Genomic DNA, 21,682 nt, shown 5'->3' with positions numbered 1-21,682 from the left:
GATCATCTTGTGACCCAGCATACTTTCTTCCACAAACTACTTCTGAGAACTTTGGCGAAGACTTTACCGTTTAATAACCAGAACCGTTTTATCCTATACAAGACATTAGCCCATTGACTTTGGCCTAACCTATTGTATTGAATTTACTCCTCTTGTGAACTATGTGCCAGGTTTCAGAATCACTGCGATATTCGTTGGATTAACTTATGCCTTTTTACTCCTACTTTACTGCTATTTTGCCCTTACTTCAGGGGAGCTCAACTGCTTAAGAAATCAGTACTGTAGTATATATGTGTGATATAACTTGCCTCCTTTTAGTGAATGCTTTATAAAGGATTGTGTAATAAATTAATAAGTGTTACCGAGAGTGTCTATTTGAATACTTGTGATTGTAGACCTCGGTGTAACAGCCCTTCCAGCTCACATTCCCTCTTGAGATAAGCCCGACTGCTCAGTCCGGCTACCAAAAACTGTAGTACAGACTTATACCAAAGTTTGGTTTTGCTTACACCTATAGTCCTAATTGTATGTGGTGGTCCCAGAGGGTACTGCATGCAATTCTGCCTAACACTGGACTAAGCCACAGATTGGCGGCGAAAACCATACCTGGCTGCACAGGGCCAATATAAACCTTCAGCACTTCTACTCAACCAATGTTACACAGGGAAAATAAATCCTTACTTGCCTGCATGACTGGGTCAAGTGCTTCACTGGATTTTTCTTGCTGGGACACAGGTGGTTAGGTTGACACACCGACACTTGGAGCAATGTTGCTGCAATAAAAACAGTCAAGGATACATGTCTACCGGCGACTCCAAAATGAGCAGGGGTTAATGTTAGGGAGAATTCTCCAGAATGGCTAATTTCCTTTCTTGATGAGTCCCTCAGCAGCTTTGCTGGATTTCTAGGATTTATTTTTTCACCTGGTAAGAGTGTGAGCCTTTTTTCCCCACTCTTACATGGGTTTTTGCTGTGTGTTGTACATTTTTTGCTCATGGACTATGGAGTCTCACCTACTCCATAGGCATCATCTTTTTACTGCGTGTCACACAGCACCTTTAGTGCAGTGACACAGGGTTGTCTTTTTAGACTTCCCACTTATTTTCTGGGACTGAGTACTGTCTCCCAGAACATGTAAAGTTGCCATTGACTTTACTTGTCTTTTTAAATTTACAGACCCAGTAAAACCTATCTTCCAATAGGGTACTGGAAGGGTTAATAGTTATCCCTTTATGTCTGTTTCTCATGGAACAATATTTCGTTTGCCGTTCTTGGCTGGTGGCAGTGGTAGCCAACATTTTTATCCTACCGCGAGCTATGAAAACAGCCTTGGTACAGTTAGAGGCTATGGTGGTAGCCTCAAACCTAAACCCGCTGGACCCCATTGATTTTTATTTGGTTCCGGTCGGGTTTATTTGCCATTTCTTTTTGTAAAGGTCTTTCTCTGCGCGCCAAACCAGGTTTGGTTCCTTTGTTTGCCGTCCTTCGGCGGGCTTCTGCACAGAAGCCCTCCTTAGGCGCCCGAGTGTCTGGGTGGACAGGATGTGAGGGATGGGTTTGAGGGCTCCCTGCACAGGGTCTCCTTGAAGACCCAAGTCGCACTCTTGCTTGATTGGCTAGGTGACTGTCCTGCCAGGACATCCACCCTGCTGTGTGATTGACAGCCAGGCTGTGTTAATCAGGGAAAACTGCTTAAAAGCAGGTCTATGGGATTGGAAGGCAGAGTCGCCACTGGAACGAGAGAACGAACGAGGAGCTGAAGGAAGATGACTGCTGCAACTACTGGACATCCCGGTGAAGCTCTGCTGCAGGTCAGAATCGGCCAAAACTCTGACAACAGAGAAGATCTGCAAGGAATCCTCTTCCCTGGAACTTGGTGGGACCAACCAGCTTGCCAAACACCAAATGCCGGCCTCCCTCTCCTGTTCGAATTTGCTGTGCATCGCTGCAGTGAACCGGATAGCCAAGAGGAACGGAACCTGTTTGGGTTTTAAGGAGCGCACCTTTTATTCGATGCTTTGCTCTGCTGCTGGCTTCTTCCCTGGGCAGTGCAGGACCCTCCAGTCTTCCTCCTTGTCACCATGACAGTCACTTCAGGAACCATGAGCCTGCAGGAAGTGCCAGGAACAACTGTCTCAGCTACAGCATTCTTCTTCATTTAAGGTACTGTTCAAATCTGGTTGTGGGTTCCGACGTGTTTGAAATCTTTCGCCTCTCCGAAGGCTTGTCCTTCTCTACTCTTTTGAATAACTTTTCCTCCGACCCAACTTCGTTTTGAACTCTTGGCAAAGACTTAACCGCAAACTACTCTGAACTGTGTGATACTCTGCAAAGACTCTGAACCATTAACATTGGCCCAGGCCTATTGACTTGAACCCTAGTTGTAGTAAGCCTTTTCTAGATTGCCATGCCTATCACTTGTTGGTGTTGTTGATTTTGAATAACCTTGTCTTTCCTCCCCTTTTAAATTGCTGGAGTGCCATTTTGCTGACACCATTTTTGAGCTTAACTTGTCCAGAATTGATTGGGTGTTGTAGTGTATTAAGATTGTGATTTTCTGCTGCTTTATAACAGTGAACTGTTTTATAACTGATGGTGTAAATCAATGCATATTATTTTACTCAGAAACCTTGAATCAGTGTTGGTTTGAACCATAGTAATTGCTGTCCTTCGTGTAACTTCTGATACTGCTCACTTTACTCTTGAGATAAGTCTGGCTGCTCAGCCATCGCTACCACTTTTCTGTGTAGTACAGGCTTGTACCAAAGGTGAAATTGTACTTACACGTAGTCTTAATTTTGTGTGGTGTTCCCAAAGGGTACTGCATATGATTCTGCCTAACACTTAAAACCAGCTCTTGGGTGTTAGGCATCAACTAGTAAGCAGGACGTAACACTGGGAAACCAGGAGAGAGTACACAGTGCACTGTAAATGCAACTCCCACATGAAACGTGAACTTTCAGTACCGCCCCCAAACTGAACATAAGGAACAGCCTCAAAAATTGGTTTGAAATCCCTGATTGTGACTCCTACTACACCTTTAAAATTACCCCACCATCACCCACAGCAAAATGCAGTAGTTTTTAAAAAAAGACATTCTTACTGTCGGCAAGTCCTAATACAGATGTCAGGATTTTTCATGGTGCCATTGCTGCTGGGGACTTTGCTGTCCAAGATGGGATGATTGAACCAATTTGTGTTCCCGCAATTGAAAAAGTAAAATAAAAAAAATGATAGATGTACCAGATTGACCATACCAATATTTGCGCACTACATTCTGCCAGTTGGCACACATCCTCCCCCGCACACAAAAGGGACCTAGAGTGCAGGGTCCAACCAGGAAATCTCCAAAGTTCGCAATAGGCCAGTCCACCCCAGCTGGCAGAGAGAGCAGCCAGAACACATACCTGAAAACGTGACTTGTACTCAGTCACAGAGACTGTAGAGCGATAATAATAGAGCGAGCGAGAGAAAGAGCATCAGCTTGTTATATTTTACCCTTAACAGTTGAGAAGTCCAGCCTGCTGGCATTCCAATCATTCATCTACATATCTTACATAGAATACGACATAGCCATGTAGCTTATACTGCAGTTAGGTGACAGCGCTGGCGTAGCAGCAGACTGCCGGAGCTGCCATGCCAGACATGAGGGCCCCTGGCTTCTCCGCAACATATGGTGCCACATGCAGGCGAAGGCCTGGCACCCACAGCCGGATGATATACAGGAATTCCACTTTAAATCACTTCTATGGCAGTGGTGCACCCAAAGCACTGTTGGTAATGCAGTGATTTTAGTACATCAAGGGATGCATAGACTAGCTCTATAGTAGATGGCTCCTGGGGTAGCTCAGCAGACCATTGCGGAGACACTGTTTAAGGTTGAATTTAACCAAAACAATAAAAATATGCAAAACGTGTTAATCAAATGACTTTTTGCAATTACTTATAAAAAAGGAAGTGCTATACAATGTGTTTGGCCAAGGGATGGGTTGGGGTATTTCTGCCTCCGTTTGGCACCCATGAACCCAGTTTAATTTCCTAATAACTGCTGTCAGCACAACGGAAGCATTTATTTGTAAACATAACACCTTTATAAATATAAACTGTGATAAAACATAAAGCAAGGGGCACACAAATTGTATTGAAAAAAAAAAACACATCTCAAAGAAAACTAGTGAACGCAAGTTTCAGCAGCGTTCGAGTTTGGAAATTACTTTTTTCCTTTGAATGTGTAAAACGCACATTTGAACAATAATGTGTCAAACATGTAGAATGCCTGCTTTAAACATTGACCACCCCTCTCCCCACCACAGTGATATTCATGGCCCATCGATTTCCGTGGTGTCTCTTTCAGGACAGAAAAAATCAAACGGGATGAGCAAATAGAGCCAGGAAATGCGCGAGTGACGGCTGGGGAAAGGAGCACTGTTTAGATTAGGTCACTGAGCCCCCAGCTTCCCTCTGCAAAGCTGGGAGCTTGGTAAAGCCTGGTCATGGCTGAGGTAGGCCGGGTCCCGAGATCTGGCCAGACATCTGATGCCGGATCTCGGACCCGGCCAGCGCCGTCCCATGGACCAGAGGGTTGACGAGGCAGAGGGACAGCCAAAGTAGGGGGACCGGTATTGTATGATATCTGGCTCCCCCACAGCAGATTGCTGGAGAGACCAGCAATCTGCTGTGGGGGAGCTGGCTATCATACAACACTGGAAATGCATGCTTCCGTCGCTGCTCGCCTCTTCCCCCATGGCCAAGCAAGGTGGGGGCACAGAGGGAGAGGAGCGCAGGGGGAACCAGCATTGCAGTGATCCGGCCCCCCTGCTCACCTTTCCCCACGCGTTAGTCTTCGTGGGTCCAAACGGAGAGAGGGAAGCCGAGGGACCGACAAAGGCCTGAAATGCTTGCTTCCCGGCGCTCCCTCCAACTGTGGTGCGGAGGTCTGAGCTGAGAAGTGGCATCCCTTACCAGGCAATAAGACGCTGGCGGCACCAGCAGGAAGCAACAACGCAGCATGGACACGCGATCCAAATGCAGGAAAGTGCACGTCCAGGCTGCTTTTATTCCCCCGAGCCCCCATCACATTGCACTGACAGAGCATGTGTTTTCTCTTTTCTTGCTGTCCTGGATCACACGCCCCACAGATAGACAGTATGGCTATTAGGGCTAATTACTCATGGTTATCTTGCTCGCAAGACTACATAGGCGTTTGCATTTTCAGTGTATACTAGCAAAGCAACGGGCAGGCAGCTAGTCAGTGAGACAACGCAGGTAAAAAGTCTGTCCTATACAGAGAGAAAGAAATATTTGGGGGGTGGGGAGGTTGGTCAATGCACTGCCTGGCAGCACTGAGCGGTAAAGTCAGGCACATCTCCCTGCAATATTCAGAACCCCTCACCTCGTAAAGGCAGTAAAGTTACAGAAATCATACCAAGGGAACTGCATGCGGTCGTAGTGTGCCCATTGCTGTTTTAACAGTGAAAGCAGCGTTGCGCAGATAACGGCAGCGCTAGTCATTGGGCCGACTCTCGCCGGATCTGAGATCCCGCACCAGGTGTGTAGCCGGATCTGGCCAGAGTCAGCCACCGCAAACCCCAAACCCATGCTCTGCGCTGGGTTACTTTGAAAAAAAAAGAAATAAAGAAAAGAAAGGAGGCGGCACAGAGTAGGGGGCGGAGCAGCTCATTGCCACCATGAGCACTCTGATGGCTCCGCCCCCCTACGTGCACACAGCAGGACTTTGATACAGGTCACAGCTGCAGGAAAAGCAAACTGTAACTTGCTCTAATGACCCTGTGCAGGGTGCACGGGGTCACCAGAGGAAGTTAAAGTCCTCAGCCATGACACGGTTTATTTATGCAATGTTTGTCGGATACATGAACCCGGATTGTTCATTTATTCATGCAATGTTTGTCGGATACGTGCATCCGACAAACATTGCATGAATAAATACCCCCATTATCATTTAAACTATCCCACATGATGCAGCCACCCAACTGCTTTCAGAGGTGAGCTGCCGGGTGTGGTTCAAGTAAAAGAAAACGTTGCTTATGGCGTAGTGTGGATGTTTAGTGGGACGCAGTCTGTTGCAGTCAGACGTTCCTTTTGGTTTGCAGTCTTTCTACGCTCCATTCATCCAGAGGAAGCGCATTAAACAGTGTTGTGGACACTGAGACGGACGCAGTCTGTTGCAGTCCATGGCTGTCAGCGCCAATGGACGAAAACTGAAGTCTGCACAGCAGGCGCCATAGGATTATGGAGAAAGAATTGTGCCCCAGCAACTTCAAGCAGCAAATGGCAACTCCTATCAGGAAGAGGGGCAGCGAGAAGATTGAAGGTAAGAGCTGCATCTCCCGGGAGAACCTAGTGTGTGACACACTGGAGGCGGGGAGTGATAAACAAAAAACAGACCGCTGAGGCAACGCAGCCAGCGTGCCCACATAAATATAAAGAAAGCAACTCAAAGACTATCTGAAGCTGGAGATATTGTTTCCATTGCTATAAACACCGTCACCCCCGGGGTAAGCCCACGGCTGACGCTCTAAGGTCAGGAAGCAGCTCTCCCCCAGCCCCTCCTACCTGCTGCTCGCTTGCGGTTAAGAAAACAAACATGAAAGTAAATATCGAAGTCCACGATATTGTGGTCAGAGAGGATTTAACAACTCCTCCAGATACGCTGACAAGGAATAATGCATGGGGGTATTGTGCGGATAACATGGAAGAAGGACACTCATTAGCCCAATTAGCATCTGAAGACAAAGGACCACACAATCCCGGGAAGTAGGCTTGGACATCTTGCGAACGCCTAAGGTGGCAAAAAGCCAAAAAATGTGAGATCTACGCAAGCCACTACCTCAACCCTCCCTACCGAAGATGCTTGCTGAGAGAAGACGGGCCCCTGAGGGATAAAGCAAGTGCTGAAAACAAAAATAAACAAAAAAAAACAGCCAGGGTGGGGGCAAATTTTTACAGCAGGCTACAAGGGCTACAAATCAGAAGAAAAGACTCAGAGACCCCGAGTACACACGCGTTTGCGCCCAAAAGCGTTAACGAAACCTCGTCTTCTCTCTCTACAGCAAAAATCAGTGCTATCTAGCACATTGAAACATTTTTTTGCAACAAAAGTCAATTGGGGAGAGGCTTCCTGTTGAACTAACAGACGCCAAAATGCTGGCAGGGTCGGAAGCCTGTCACGTCAGCAGGTGTCAGTGCCCGGGACACATTACAAGTAAGCTCAGCAGACAAGCTTACCCTACAGGCCCGTTGCAACGACAGAAAACAAGCGCTAAGGGCCGGGGAAGACATGCCCAAAACGCCAACATTGATAAAATGGGATTATTTCAGGCAAGAAAAAGGACGGTCCGATGGCCAATTAAGTGAGGACATTCTACAGAATCGTATTCCAGAGATGACAAATGAAACGGCTGAAACAACGGATACCCCATCGTCGAAACGGCCGCCTGCCCAAGGCCTAAATGTCTGGACCAGCGAACCGAGGTTGGCTTAGAGAAAAGTCAACCAGACAATACCTGCATCGTCTAACGAAAGTAGCCTTCCAAGGCAAGAGCTTGGAATTACACCGATAAATGAGGGGACTCAAAACAGGATGGCATCTCCACACGTGGCTGAAAAAGAAGAATCACAGAAAGCTAGATCCCCATAAAAAAATAAATACAAAAATACAAAAAAATAACTTGAATTAACCCTTCAGCATGGGTTGACCTTGGAGAGGACTCCCCTGAGGAGACAGCTCCGCGAAATTGCAACTCCAGTTTCACGAGATACCCCTTCCAAAAAAAGTCGACTTAATGTCCATTATGTCAACGGTAACAATTGCGCTAGCCCCTTTTTGTAAACTATACGAGTCTATGAATGAAGCCCTTAAAAGACAACTCGGCAATAATGTCATCCATGCATTCAAAACTAACCCATCTGGAGCGTTATATTGAAGCCAAAAATCAGGAGAACACCAGACATTCAGAACTAGTTACAACTACAAGTTCAATTCAAACACCAGTATGAGATTCCTCTGAACAGAGCTCCGAAGTGGCCACATCAGCCTGCACCCAAAAGGAAGTACTGGCACTAACCCAAGCCAAGGGTAGATCAGCGTATCTATCGGAAGGCATTATCCCAGATCTGAAGTCACAAGAGATGGAACCTGCACAAAGAAACCAAGGGAGAATGGGACCATTGCAAGAGATATAGGGCCTTTTGAGCCATTCGCCCGGCAAAAGCCTTTGCGAAAACCATTGCGGGATTCAAATGTAGGGCCTAAGGCATCCTACAGGATTTTTGGACAAAATGGGCTAGGAATAGCAAAGGATGTAATGGTATTGAGGGAATAAAGAAAGCACAAAGGGAACAGGTTACGGGGTAGTGGCTCAGGATGTTGTGTTAGACTTGAATGGATCACCAACAGAACAAATAATGTAGTACCCAACTGAAGGAAGGTTATACAACTTTGCGAACAAACTGCAAGCCTGAAAAGACTGCACTCAGGGGACATCCCGATTGTTGAACCAAGGGAGGAAGATAATAAAGAGTTCTCCTATCTCCATATTGAAGTAACTAACGTAAGGAGCCTCTTCAGAAACTCTATAGGGGACTTCAAAAGGATGGGTTATGAAATTAAGGAGATTCACGAACCAAAGAGACAAAAGTTTGATATGAATCAAGAGAGAGAAAGATACATGGGCAGAAAAGCTCACCAAGAAAGCCCAAGTAATACAAAATTGAAGGACATAGACTATAGATGCACAAGAACCTACATAAGGACACCTAACCACAGTCGGAGAGGGTATCTTCGAAATTGTGAATGCCGTCCATCATATGAACGGAACCTTAATGAATCTTCATCCAAAATCTTCATCCAAACAAGGCGAGACAGCAGACTTTCCGAAAAAGCTAAAAAGTGATTCCCACAAGGCCTTACCTTCGGGAGAAACAAAGAAAAGAAAGTGGCAAACAAAGAGCATGAGATTCCGAGAAACCACTAGCACAGGCATAGAGAGGAAAATGAGCAACAACTGCCCCCAAAGCAGAGCATTTGGACATCAAGAGTCCAGAAAAACTATAAATTCTTCTAGCCACCAACATCGAAATGCAGGGAAGTTTCGGGGTTTGACCTGGGGGAAGTCAGAAGAAGAGTTGCACCAAGGAAAAACTCAATGTGCTCATGGAATACCCGAGGTTTCGGACATCTAACTACGATCTTGGATGTTAACCTGGGCAACTGATATGGTCTGTCTCCAAGAGACATGGTTAACTACAAAGCCTTACCTCGATGGATATGACCTGGAACTCTCACCAGCAATTAAGTGTCATGCCCACGCCGCTGGCACACGCATTGGCAACCATCATGGACTACTTGGTACTCATTTATCCTCCTAATACTCCTTGAACAACTCCTTTTCACGGCTTGGTCTTTTATTTCCATTTGCTCAACTTTGGTTCTTTCTTATTTTATTCAATTAACTACATTTACCATAATGCACCTGGCTACAGTCCTCAATTCCTGGCTATTCTCATTCATCGTTATTGGGACCACAATCCCCAGAAGCCCTAGCGGCCAGTGCTGCTTCCACCTGCTCAGGACCAGAGAGGGAGGAGGCAGATTGTCATCAGGTGTGCTGCCCCAGGTGCTGTCAATTAGCCTGCCTCAGAACAGCGCAGGGCTGTATATAAGCAGCTGCCTGCAGGAGCACATGGTCTTGCATCTTGAGATCTCCCCGCTCCTGTTTGCCTTGACCCGCTACTTTGTATGCTGTTCCTGTTGCTGCTTTATCCTGTTTTGATCCAGTGCCCTTTCCGGGCTCCCTGCCTTGCAGCCGATCACGCTCCGCTGCCTTCTACCTACAGCCCTTGTCCTCTGGGCTTCCTGCCTTGCAGCCTGCCTCACTCCGGCTGCCTACAGTCCTTGTCCTCTGGGCTTCCTGCCCTGCAGCCTGCCTCACTCCGGCTGCCTACAGTCCTTGTCCTCTGGGCTCCCTGCCCTACAGCCTGGAACCCTCTGCTGTCTCCAAGCCCTTGTCCTCTGGGCTCCCTACCTTGCAGCCTGCACCTCTTCGCTGCCTACAGCCCTTGTCCTCTGGGCTCCCTACCTTGCAGCCTGCACCTCTTCGCTGCCTACAGCCCTTGTCCTCTGGGCTCCTTCCTTGCAGCCTGCTCCCTCCGCTGCCTACACCCCGTGTCCTCTGGACTCCCTGCCTTGCGGCTTGCTACACTCCTCTGCAGTACAGCCTGTTTACTCTTAGCTGCCTACAGCTCTGCTCCTCTGGGCTCCCTACCTCGCGGCTCCCTGTCTTTCACCTCCTACTAATCTCTCTCTGTCCTGTTTCTTCTGGACTCCCTGCCTTGCAGCCTAGTACAGTCCTCCGCAGTCCACTACAGTTTGCCTGCACCTAGTCCCGCTCTTGACTGCAGACCTGCTTCCTACTTTGCAGCCCTTCTGTTTTCCTGACTGCTGCTCCCTTGTTCTCTTCCTTGAGTCCTCTGTACTCCACCTTTGGTTATCTACTTCAATCTAACTGCCTTTCCTTCATTTCCTTCTGCTAGATTGCTCATTGACTTCCTTTTCGCTGGATATATCTGTTCTTGTCTTCTCATGTGTCTTATGTAATCCCTTTGTACAGAGCTTGCCTGTTGGTTTCCGGCAGGTAACCTCTGCCCCTTCCCTTGTCGCGTTTTCAGTGTTACAGACACCCACTGCTGTTGTTCCCAGCCATGAGCATACAGCGTGGGCCTCTGTTATAGTAATCTGTGCAGAAGGCTGGAGTTTCCTAAGGTTCGTGGAACACTCTTTCCCATTTCAGCATACACCCCAAGAGGGAATCCAATGTGTTTGTACCTTTGTATCTTTTGCCCCTTTTGGCTCACAGCTACAGTTTCCTACTCTTCTTTCTTGTTTAACTCCCTGCTGTGTGTGCTTATTTGCTACCTTACTTCGGCACAGCCACCCAAAATCTACCTGGGTACCCTGTGCCACTCTTGACAGAGTGCCATTCCTGACATTAAGGGGGAGGTTGGTAGGCCCATTTCCAGGCTCCTAACCGCCGTAAGAGCAGGAAGCGGGTTAACGCTAGATTCTACCCTTCAAGCCACAGAACTAATTCAAGCAGTCTTAGTTTTGTGGAATAGACAAGAGCCCCAAGAAAATCCAACTAAATTTGAAAAGATTCTCCTAATCAACACTTACTAGAACCCGGCCAGAACTGATGCCGACAAATACTTACACGCCATAGAAAACACCCTTGAAGAAGCCAACGCCACCCACAAAAATCGATCACACAAAAATTTCGAGTGACTTAAAAGCAGTGTGCGTAACAGAGGGGGCAAAGGAGGCACACCTTCATTCCAGAGTGCATTTATATCTTAGGGGCAGAAAATGGAATCTGCTAATGGATGCATACGATCTGGATAACCTCCACAAAATAAAAAACAACCAAATACCATCAGTACCGACATGGGAAGGAAAAGGAGTGGGTCTCATGATAGATCACACATGTCTCACGAAAATTGCTGGAGCAAATTGAAGACTTTGAAGTCGTGAGAACCTTAAACAGCGACCATAACCCAGCAACCCACTGGAAAGTCACACACCCGAACAGGGAAAGCATGTTTAATAACCTGGAACCTTGTAAGGGGAATACACGCCTTAGACTAAAAGAAAATGTCTCCTTGACATCTGACTATCACCAAGCAAAGGACAGTGGGGATAAAGAGGCATAGATGTTCTTGCCTATCAGCCCTTCCTCAAAGTACACAAAGTTAACAAACTGCAGAGCTCTGACACCTTAAAACCAAAGCTCCACGTGAACAACAAACTTAGTACCTAAAAGGCGAATGGTAAGACAAGGCAAACGCTTGGTGAAAAAAAACAAAAAATCCATTATTTATTTATTTATTTATTTTGCATTTGTTAAGCGCACTTGTAGCCCAAAAGGCATCAAGGCACTGTTACAGAGGATACACAGATTTAAGATTAATACGGGTGCCAGAGGCTCTTAGTTACAGAGGATACACATATTTAACATTACATACGGGTGCCAGAGGCTCTTAGTTACAATTTGGCAGGCATATAGGCAGTGGAGGATACAGATTTAAATCATACAAAGAGTCTGGTTTTGATAGCCTTACGAAAGGCTAGGTGGGACTCAATGAGTCTTAGGTGAGGAGGCAGGGCGTTCCAATGCGTGGCTGCTAGGGTAGGGAAACTGGAGCCACTTTAGTTATTGATAACTAAAGCAAAAGAGGAAAAACAAAACCTACAAAGCCTGGATACGGCAGCAAAGAGTAAATTTATACCAAGCAGACTCGGAAGCAATGCTGCGCATTCCGAGTGGCAAAAACTCCAGGGTCTTCTGGACCCTGATTGAGCCAGGTGCAAATGAATCAACAACACTTGATAACAACGTGGCTGAACAAGCTTGGATTTCACACAAGGAGTTATATAAATCATTGGGAAACAAATGCCCCCTTGACACGCCATCTGTTAAAGTGCGCTGGAACATCGCCAGTGACAAGAAGACAAGATCAGAAAATGAAATACTCTTGAGCACCGGTCCCAGATGGGTTAACTAATTATAACCTGAAACAGCACCCGGAAGCCTGGGCATCCCTGATAAGTGAGATATTTCAGCACTGCGTAGACTGCAGTGCAATTCCCTCAACATGGAAAAATGCCATCGTAGTGCCAATCTTTTAAATAAAAAAAAAGGAGACCAGAATGATCAAAGGAAATATCGCCCAATCGTTCTACTGGATACCATCGGCAAAATGTTTGGTTCCTTAGCTCTGGAGGGCTTCCCAGAGTGGACATTTGCCTCTGATAATTATGATCCACTACAGGCGGGCTTCGTTCGTGGACTGGGAACTTCAGCAAACATTCTTCTAATAAGTGTTCTGAAGGCAAAAGCACTTCAAGCCAAAACACGATTAGGTCTAATCTTCGTGGACTTGGTGCAAGCTTTCGACATTGTGAATAGAGAAATCTTGTGGCAAAAACTGATCCATCGAAGGTGCCCAAGCTCAATTTTACAGCCTATCCGGGCTTGTACTCACAGACCTCAATGAGAGTAACACTAAACAAAGCTGTCCTGTTATCAGATAAGATCGTAACAGCGCCTGGGGTGAAGCATGGATGCCCTCTAGCGTCAGCTTTAAGCAACTCTTACATCGCTGACTATAGGGACTCCCAGGAATTCATTCGAGCCTTCCCAAAAATCCCAAGAATCCTCTATGCGGACGACATAATACTGCTTGACCAATCCCCTGTCGGGTTACAAAGACAGATGGATAACTTGAAGGTCTACCTCAGAGACAACAACTTGGAACTCAACGAAACAAAAAAAGAAGATAATGTTTAGAGAAAAAAAAACAAAAACAAAAAAAACACACCACAGTCTCAAACTGTTCACGGGGGTAACAGGCTGGAAAACGTCACCAGTTTCAAATACTTGGGGATAATACTGAACAGGAGAGCTGAAACACCAATGCAAGACCATCTACGAGCAAAGATGAGAACCTTAATAGTCCAAACAAAAATCATGAGCCGAATGTTTGGACGTTTCTCATTAAAGCCAATCCTGAAATTCTTTAGATCAAAGGTGATCCCAAGTATAGTTTTTGGAGCTCAAGCAATGCCATCACTTCCAGACTCCATATGGATTAAGCTTGAGGGACTCTTTTGGCGCCAAGTGCTGTCATTGCCACAGTCGACTCCTATGGTGTGGATTCGACGTGAACAGAGTTTGTCCTCCCTGAAAGCAACTGTCGAAAGAAGCAGTCTGATGCTATACAGGAAGATCATTCAACTGGCTGCAAAATCAATTCTGGAGATAATCAACAGAGCAATGTTGAACGATGAAAACCAAATGCTCACAAAATGGAGATCAAAGAACAGGAGCTTATTGAAGGACTTTTTTTTAAAAAAATCGGAAGTTCAGACCTCCTCGCCAATCCTGGGAAAGTCAATAAAAAGATCCTAGAGACTCTGAATGCAGCCTGACAAAGGATCTGCCATATAATCCAAAAAAAGTAAAGATTATACCATACCTCGTGAAAATCACAGACAAGCTCTAAGAGCAAGTTTCATGAGAATTCACCTGAACTTAATCAGCACAAACGAGATCTTAGCGATCAGGCAACTGGTGGACTCAAACAAATGCCGCTTCTGCACCCAAGATAATCAAATCGAGACAAGAAGGCATCTCCCATCCTGTACAGGCCTCTCAAAAGAAAGATCCACATGGCTAGTCCACCTGCTTAAATACGTATATGTTTATAATGAAAAGGAATGGTGGGCCCGCTAAATAAGCGGTGAAAAAACGAACTGGGTCATCGCAGTGGTGGGTTTCTTCAAAATGATTGGCTTGGTCGCATAAGTGACAAAAGGATCTGACCGATAAAGAAATATTCACTTGTTCGTTTAAGCTGATGAGAGAGTAAAGACGCGACTACATAGCTAATGAACTTCATAACAAAGCAAATGCACTGGAGAACTTGAATTGCTTATTTTTGTAAAAAAAATTGTTCACACTATTAAATCAAATAATAAAATAAAACATGGTTTCCCCACAGACTATCTGCTTTTTCACCATTAGCTAGAGTAATTGCTCTTAACGATTCTTTCACAGTCTGCTTAAAATACTGCTCTGTATGAGCTAAGATCACAGTGTAGACTAACATTGCTGTTGGTAGTTTAGGTGCACAGATGGCTGATAGGGTATGCTCCCATGTACATGTGACGGTCGGACTGGTCCATAAAATTGTCTCGTGCACCAATGAAAAAGTGGCCCAGAGTTGTAAATGGCAATTCATTCCTTTTCTAACCCTGTTTAAATAGTACCCAAGGGAGGGGGGGTGGGTGTTTATAAAATGGCATGCAAATTGTACATGTTAAAGAATATTTACTCAGCAACACTGGTCAAAACTATTATTAACATAGTGAAGTAACATCACCAGTGCCATGGAAGTGGAATTGATATATAGTTTGCAAAAGCAGCAGCATTAAAGAAATTGCGCCGTTTAAAACTATTATTTTGGACATTTCCTTTGATCGGAGGTCAACTGCCAGCTCTGCCCCGAAACCCCGCCTCTTTGGGCACCGCCCCTTCACCTCCGCTCTCACCCCGGCCCTTGTGGGACCCCTCCCCACCAAATTGTTCTCATTTCCACCACTGGATAAGGTGGTGGATGGCGGTGTTCTGTAATATTTGGTATCCCATACCGATCCGGTATCCCCTGGTCTTCGGCTGTCTTCGGCTCATCGCTGATTGGCTGTATTACGCCTGAGCAGTGGCCCCTCTTCCAGCTCTCACAGACATAAGCAGCAGAGCACCGCGCGAGCACGTTGCTGTAATAGATAAAAACACTGTTCATTCTGAGAGAAAGCTTTGCATTAAAACGCGAGGCTGCCTCTGAGGAAGCCGCTGATGTAAAGCTTTCTCTCAGAATAATAAACAGTCATTAATCTATACCCACAACGGAACGAAGCTCAGCATTCCATAAACTTTAACTTGTCATTAAAATACGAGGCTTCGACTGAAGCCATTAACGACTCGTTACAGTTCATGAAATGTCGAGCTGCGCTTTGTGATAACAAGACAGTTACATCTCACTGATATGATTGTGTCATGAAGATGTCTATTACTGCAAGTACATGGTTTTTTTGTATGATCTTTGTAAAAGTTGATGTATTTACCCCCTACGCACCCCTCTATGCGGTGTCAAGCAAAATAAAATAAAGGTTTTGAAAAAAAAGACAGTTACATCTTATGAAAAGCCTCCCTATATTATCCTGTAAGTGGAGTATTCAGCATTGCAAGATGTGGTGAGGGGGACAGCCACGGTGAAACGCCTGCTACTTTCCCCTCAAATGCAGTGCACGCAATTCCAGGTTGTCTCATTCGCGCCCACAAACCGCCCACCCCTGCCCCAATCTATTTTTTTGGTAACATTACTAGTGGCCTCTCGCATTTTAACACAACAAAAATGAAAAAGGGCAGAATCATTACAGATGCAGGGAACTCATCTATTAGAGCTCTGTCCAGGCGCTCTGGGGGCAAAATACATACACATCAACTAATTTGCATATGGATTGCACCAACAGAAATTACTTCACAGAAAGCAAATCTCAAGGAGCATCATCAGTCTTTGATACTTGGAGGCGCCATGCAACTGACTTTAGAATAAGTTGTCATAAGTAAGCCAAGTGGCAAATAATTTTCTGGTGCAAAATACCTAAATTGCATTGTTATATATGGAGCAAGTCAGGCTTTTAAAAAAAAATAACAGCATGATATATTAAAGCTTTGAAGTGAATCACTTACAGAGCTGCAGATAAGACACAGTCTGATTACATGGTCTGCCCAGGATCACACACTTTGGTTAAATGGTGAAACTGGGATGTGGACAATTTAAGCAACTGAGCACTTCTTCAAAGTTTTAGTTTATATAGATTTTTATTAATGTTTCCCTTTGCATTTAATCTGCTTAAATAATACTTTATCTAAGTAACTGGAGGGTCAGCTCATGAACAAGTGGAAGGACTTAAGAGCTAATGATACTTGAAACTAAAGGGATGGTGTCCTGCCACTTACTTTTAGTCTCTTGATCTAAACATTTTGGTCAAGGCTAAGTTATTCAGCATGCTTAGTATGGCAAAAGCTATTTCATTAAGCTAACTGTCATACATATACAAAAAAGACGAGCTTTGGAGCCCTTCAAAGGTGCACTGTAGCTTTTTATTTAGCCATTGTCAGTGAATGCAGGGGGATTTTTTTTCCCGCATTTAAGTCTAACATGAAACTAATTCGTTTTCTGGTGTACATAAGGATCAAATTACAGTCATCTTATTAGACAAATGCAACAAAGAAAAGATAGCAAATGCTTAAGGGAAATTAACAAACAAGGCAAATGAATGCACAATCGTTGATGATTAGCCTAGATGTGCAATGGATGCAGCGAAACATGGTGTATTATTTAAACACAAGGCAAACACCTATGTGGGATGTGTGGAGTCCAGACCATGTGTCAGAGAAAATTCTTTCTTTCTTTCTGAGACTGGGTAGATTTGTTACTGGCTCCTAAAGGAAAGGGACCTAGTCGTTGGTCAACAACTAGAAACGGATCGAGTTGTGAAGCAGGAATGGGGGGATAAAGCCCTCAAAATGATGTAGTCCTGTGACGTTTTGGCAGAAGGCCTTCTTCATGGGCCTTGACTTGGTCTCCCCTATATGGAAAACAAAGGAAAGAAAAGAAAAAGAGGGAAATGGGCTCAGAAAATATTGTAGAGCTCGTCTAGGAGGTTAAAATCTGATGCTAGTTATACTGGCATGCAATAAAATCTAATTGAGACCATGTGAGTGAACAATATGTCATTGTCCACTGGCTTGCTGGCACTTGGTTACTGACCTGGACAGTAATCAGAAAGTGGTGTTTTCTTCCAGTTGGTGGTACCAGGGGACTGGGAAAAATGAGTGGCGGACCTCTTCAAGCAGTAGGAGGAGATTTCTGCCGCTAGGTAACTGGTGTGCTGGATGCACTTGGGTATTGGGAAAAATATTTTAAAAAACACAGAAAGCATATATGTATGAGTAAATAAATGGTAGTCACTAATGTGTAGTGGAATGCTTGACTAAAACAGTTGACATACAAGTACCTGTTGGCACAGTCTTGCAACCGTTTGGACATTCTTGGCTGTGTTCAGTTGTGCGAGGACCTTATGAATGATGCTTGTAAAAGGCAATCAGGTGGTGGTCCACATATTGGTGGGGCTCCCAGGATTATGGGGTCTGAATTTTGCCACGCCTTAATGTGGCTGCAGAACCCTGGAAATGAGAAACCAGGGTACAGTTTATCAAGAAGACGCTCTAAAGAGATTCAGAAAGATCTGATGCTATGAGACTTCTGAAAGCAAGGGGCGGAAGGCGCCGCCCGTGTTGGGTTGGATCGTGCTGTCGTGAGAAGACAGGAGCTTAGGACACGGGTAGCTTCTGTGGCGGGGGCAGTAAGCCCCCGGCTCCTTCGTGGCAAGCCCTGCAGGGCGCTCTTAACTATGTGTCCGAAAAGTGAGTCGATTGCTTTCTTGGGCTGTGGAGGTCGGCTGCGAGAGCCGGCGTCGGAACAGAGACAGTCAGAGCTGTGTCGCAAGTACGCTCAGCGCAGGCGCAGGTAAGAAGTGTCTGTACCCCTGCGCATGCGCGAACCATGCCGGTTCAAGGGTTGGCATGGTAACCGAACAGTTTATGCGAAGCGTAATATGGCGTTAAAGGAGTGGGGTGGAATCAGAGCTTCGATCATGTGGGCAGTGAATGGGAATATTGAATAGGGAAGATGTTGGTTGTGATTACGGAGGGCACAGATGTACATCCCCCATATACTGGTAGATTCTTATGGATTGAATAATAAGGCAGTTTGTTGCTGCGATGACTGTAGGCTGCGTGTTGTTTACAAAATAGACAGTGACACAAGCATTTCAAAACTCAAAGTAATTATGCTCAGCATCAATTGGTGTGCGTATGATGATACAGCATATATATGTACAAGTGATACCAAATAAGAGTGAACCATGGCATATGCAGGAAAGACAAAGTTGGTACAGGATGAAACCCATTAGCAAATAAACTCTTAAACTCTGTGCATAACATTAATTGAAATGATTGCGTGTACATTTTCACGAATGGTACATAAGGAAGCACATTGCTAGTTAGTGCTCCACTATATAGAAAATGTAAAGCACCTAACTATACGAGGACATGATGTGTACTTGTGCGGTCAGGCGTTGATAGCACACCTGGCATATTGCTCGAGTACAGCCACATAGTGGACTGTCCTATTTGTGTGAAGGAAAAGAAGTGGTGGGTCACCCCACGAGTTTAGTGAAAGGGGTAGGGACTAACCGGTCATCTGAAGATATTTGGCATGGCCTCGTTGAGACCCTTAGTAGTAGCCTTAAGTTTAAAAAACCACCATGATTCCTTATTGTTCAACGTATTGGATGCATTGGTGGTGTTGACTACTGTATCTGCAATCCACCAGTATATATCATCCGCACTATGTTGATACTCCATGAAGTGCGAGACTAGTGGTGCTGTGTGGACCTGACATCGAATCCTAGAGCGATGTTCGCTAATTATTTTGTTGACTTGCCTCTGGGTCTGGCCAACATATCAGAGTCCGCAAGGACATTCAATGATGTAGACCACATTTGTAGTTTTACAATTTGAGAAATGTTTCATCTTCCATTCCTTTCCTTCAATTTGGAATGATGTTGTTTTCCTAGTAAACCTGCACACATTACATAATACTTTATAGCAATGCCTTGGAAGCAAAGCACATTACAAAAGAAACTACCCTTTCATTATTAACTTTAACTATACATCATTATAGAAATATGTTGAGGAATAAGAGGATGGATTTGGTTTTATTCTCCCCATCCTGCATGCAAAGTCACAATAGCATCATGCAGATTAATGTGAGCCTAACAAACCCCCCTTGGGTAAAGCATACTCATTATTTCATAAAGCCTGCAGCACTATGCAACCGTCTCACACCTGATCACTCCCTCCCATGCACATTTCTAAATGGACAAATGTTCCTGCTTATAGTCCCCCCTCCCTTCCATCAGTGCCTAATGGTTTGTGGGATGTTTTTACCCATGCATACAAGCCCTACCATAAAATTGTGCAGTACTGGCATGGGAAACATCATGATGGCCAGAACTCCCCAGAGAGTGCACAGGGAAAACATGAAGAATAGGCTGCCACCCATTTTTGCCTATGTTGTGAGCACAGGAGGGCACTGCCTAAAACCACCATTGGGCTACACACACAGTAGCCTGAAACCATTGGGAATGGCAATGCTGATTGCCAAAAAAACAACTCAGAACTGTGGGGAATTGTCATGATCTCTGCTTCCAAAAGATCAGGACTTGCCCAACTCCCTTGGAAGCAGACCCATAACCCCGGTTCCGAGTGCCAGCCAGTCCCAATTGGGACCTTTTGGACCCTGTCCTGGCGCCTGTGGCACCAGGCTCATAAAGATGCCCAGTCCCAGCGCTGGAAGCGCCGGGCTCATAATGCTTGGGTGGGCTTACCTGCAGCAGACCATGCTGCTTACTTACCTGCCAGTTGAGCCCCTGATCCTCTTCTGTTTGGGACTACTTTTCCTGTTGGGTGGGGCAGGAGCCACTCCCTAGGTTCAGAACACTGGAACTCTTCTGGAAAGCAGGAACTCTTTTCTTACCTAGGCGAGGCTGTGGAAGGAGACACCTAAGCACTACAGGAGGCTATTTAAACCACACCCGATGGATGAATCTTGCTTTGCGTTATTCTGCATTCTCTGCAGCAGAACGCTCATCGTGTCTTCAGCTTCTGATCCTGGGCCTAAGGGAACAAAGGCTTATCATCCTGGAATCCAGTCTTCAGCAGCACCTGTAAAGACAAAGAAAGAACAGGTTAGCACTACGGTCTTCAGTGGCAGCGCATCTCTTACCTGGTCCATCGGCTGTCACCAACGCCTCGCGCTGCATTCCGACATCTGAAAGACAAAGGCTTACCTACTCTTCGCATGCTCCGGAGGTCTTCGCACTGCATCCCGCATCTGAAAGACAAAAGAAGGTGCGTTTAAAGACATTGGGCAACTTTATTACTCAAGTGCCATTACTCCTTCCCATGCCGAATCCAGTGGGTATTCCAGCACCCTTCAGCTTCTCTAAAGCTCCGAACTTGTACCTGCAAGATAAAAGGGACAGTTAGTGCGCATCGTGAAGCAGGCTACAAGCGCTTACTTATGTGCTTCCAGGCGCTTCTATTCCTCACGCGGGTTCGATCCTCAATTCTCTTCAGCCCGCCATCCGCCATCGCCGGAACCCTGCAAAACAAGAGATATCATTACAAAAGACTTTTAAGACATTTGAAGTGCCCAGAACTTACCGTTCGTGCAGTTAACGACGGACAGCAGTCCTCTGAGGTCAAGAGGCCTGCACCCTTATCCAGTGAAGAAACCGGTTACGGCACCCTGCCCTGAGGCAGATGGAGAGCTCGGCGTTCACTTACCTAAGGTGAGGGCGTTAACCTTTGGGGTTCTACAGGAAAAGAGAAAGGGAAGAGGAGAGAGGCACCCAATAACCCCAGTTCATTAATCCCATATTTTCTATCTGCAGACATCTTACTCTTCGAGTCAGACATACAGTGCACAGAGGTACAGCCCAAAGAGCCAACCGTGTGTTACACATCACCTTTGAAGATACGGCATTCACCCAGTCAAGACCGGCGCCTCTGCGGGAATCAGGTGAGCGTTACAGAACGCAAAGCCGACCGCAAAACTCCCACCCAGGCGCTATGGAAACCTCGGATACCGACCAGCTAGCCCAGTTACTTGGGGGACTAAGAGCAGAAGTGCATGCAGCCCGTCAGGAAACGAATGCTCTAAGAAGGGAACTGATTATTTCCAAGGAGCGAACAGACGATCTCGCTAGACAATTGCTACAGTCACAAGCCGGACAAACTCCGTTACCCGCATCAGGGGCAAATCTTCCTTCAACATCCTCTACGAACCCAGTGCAGATCAACCTACCTGGGAATGTACCTCTGGCTCCGCCCGAACGATTTTCTGGTGACCCAAAGAGGTTTGCAGTATTTATTAATCAGTGCCGGTTGCACTTCTTATGCCGGCCAGCAGCCTT

At 45.7% G+C, this 21,682-nt stretch overlaps 1 long non-coding RNA gene across 3 annotated transcripts in view; it reads right to left on the bottom strand.

Moving 5' to 3' along the window:
- The window catches only part of LOC138570001 (uncharacterized), a 96,961-nt gene that overhangs the window by 10,987 nt on the left and 64,292 nt on the right, over window positions 1-21,682 (bottom strand). Inside the window, exon 1 of one of the 3 annotated variants that reach the window (XR_011303375.1) lies at window positions 15,224-15,275. The exons of the other annotated variants lie outside the window; for them this stretch is intronic. This is a non-coding gene — a long non-coding RNA (uncharacterized lncRNA). Of the gene's footprint in view, window positions 1-15,223; window positions 15,276-21,682 lie in introns of those variants that run through there. 3 annotated transcript variants of the gene reach the window in all.

The sequence above is a fragment of the Ambystoma mexicanum genome, chromosome 1p (assembly GCF_040938575.1).
Source record: "Ambystoma mexicanum isolate Mex_15411 chromosome 1p, UKY_AmexF1_1, whole genome shotgun sequence".
Classification (NCBI taxonomy): Eukaryota; Metazoa; Chordata; class Amphibia; order Caudata; family Ambystomatidae; genus Ambystoma; species Ambystoma mexicanum.
The sequence above is the reverse complement of the archived record's forward strand: the minus strand, read 5'-3'. Positions and strand labels throughout refer to the sequence as shown.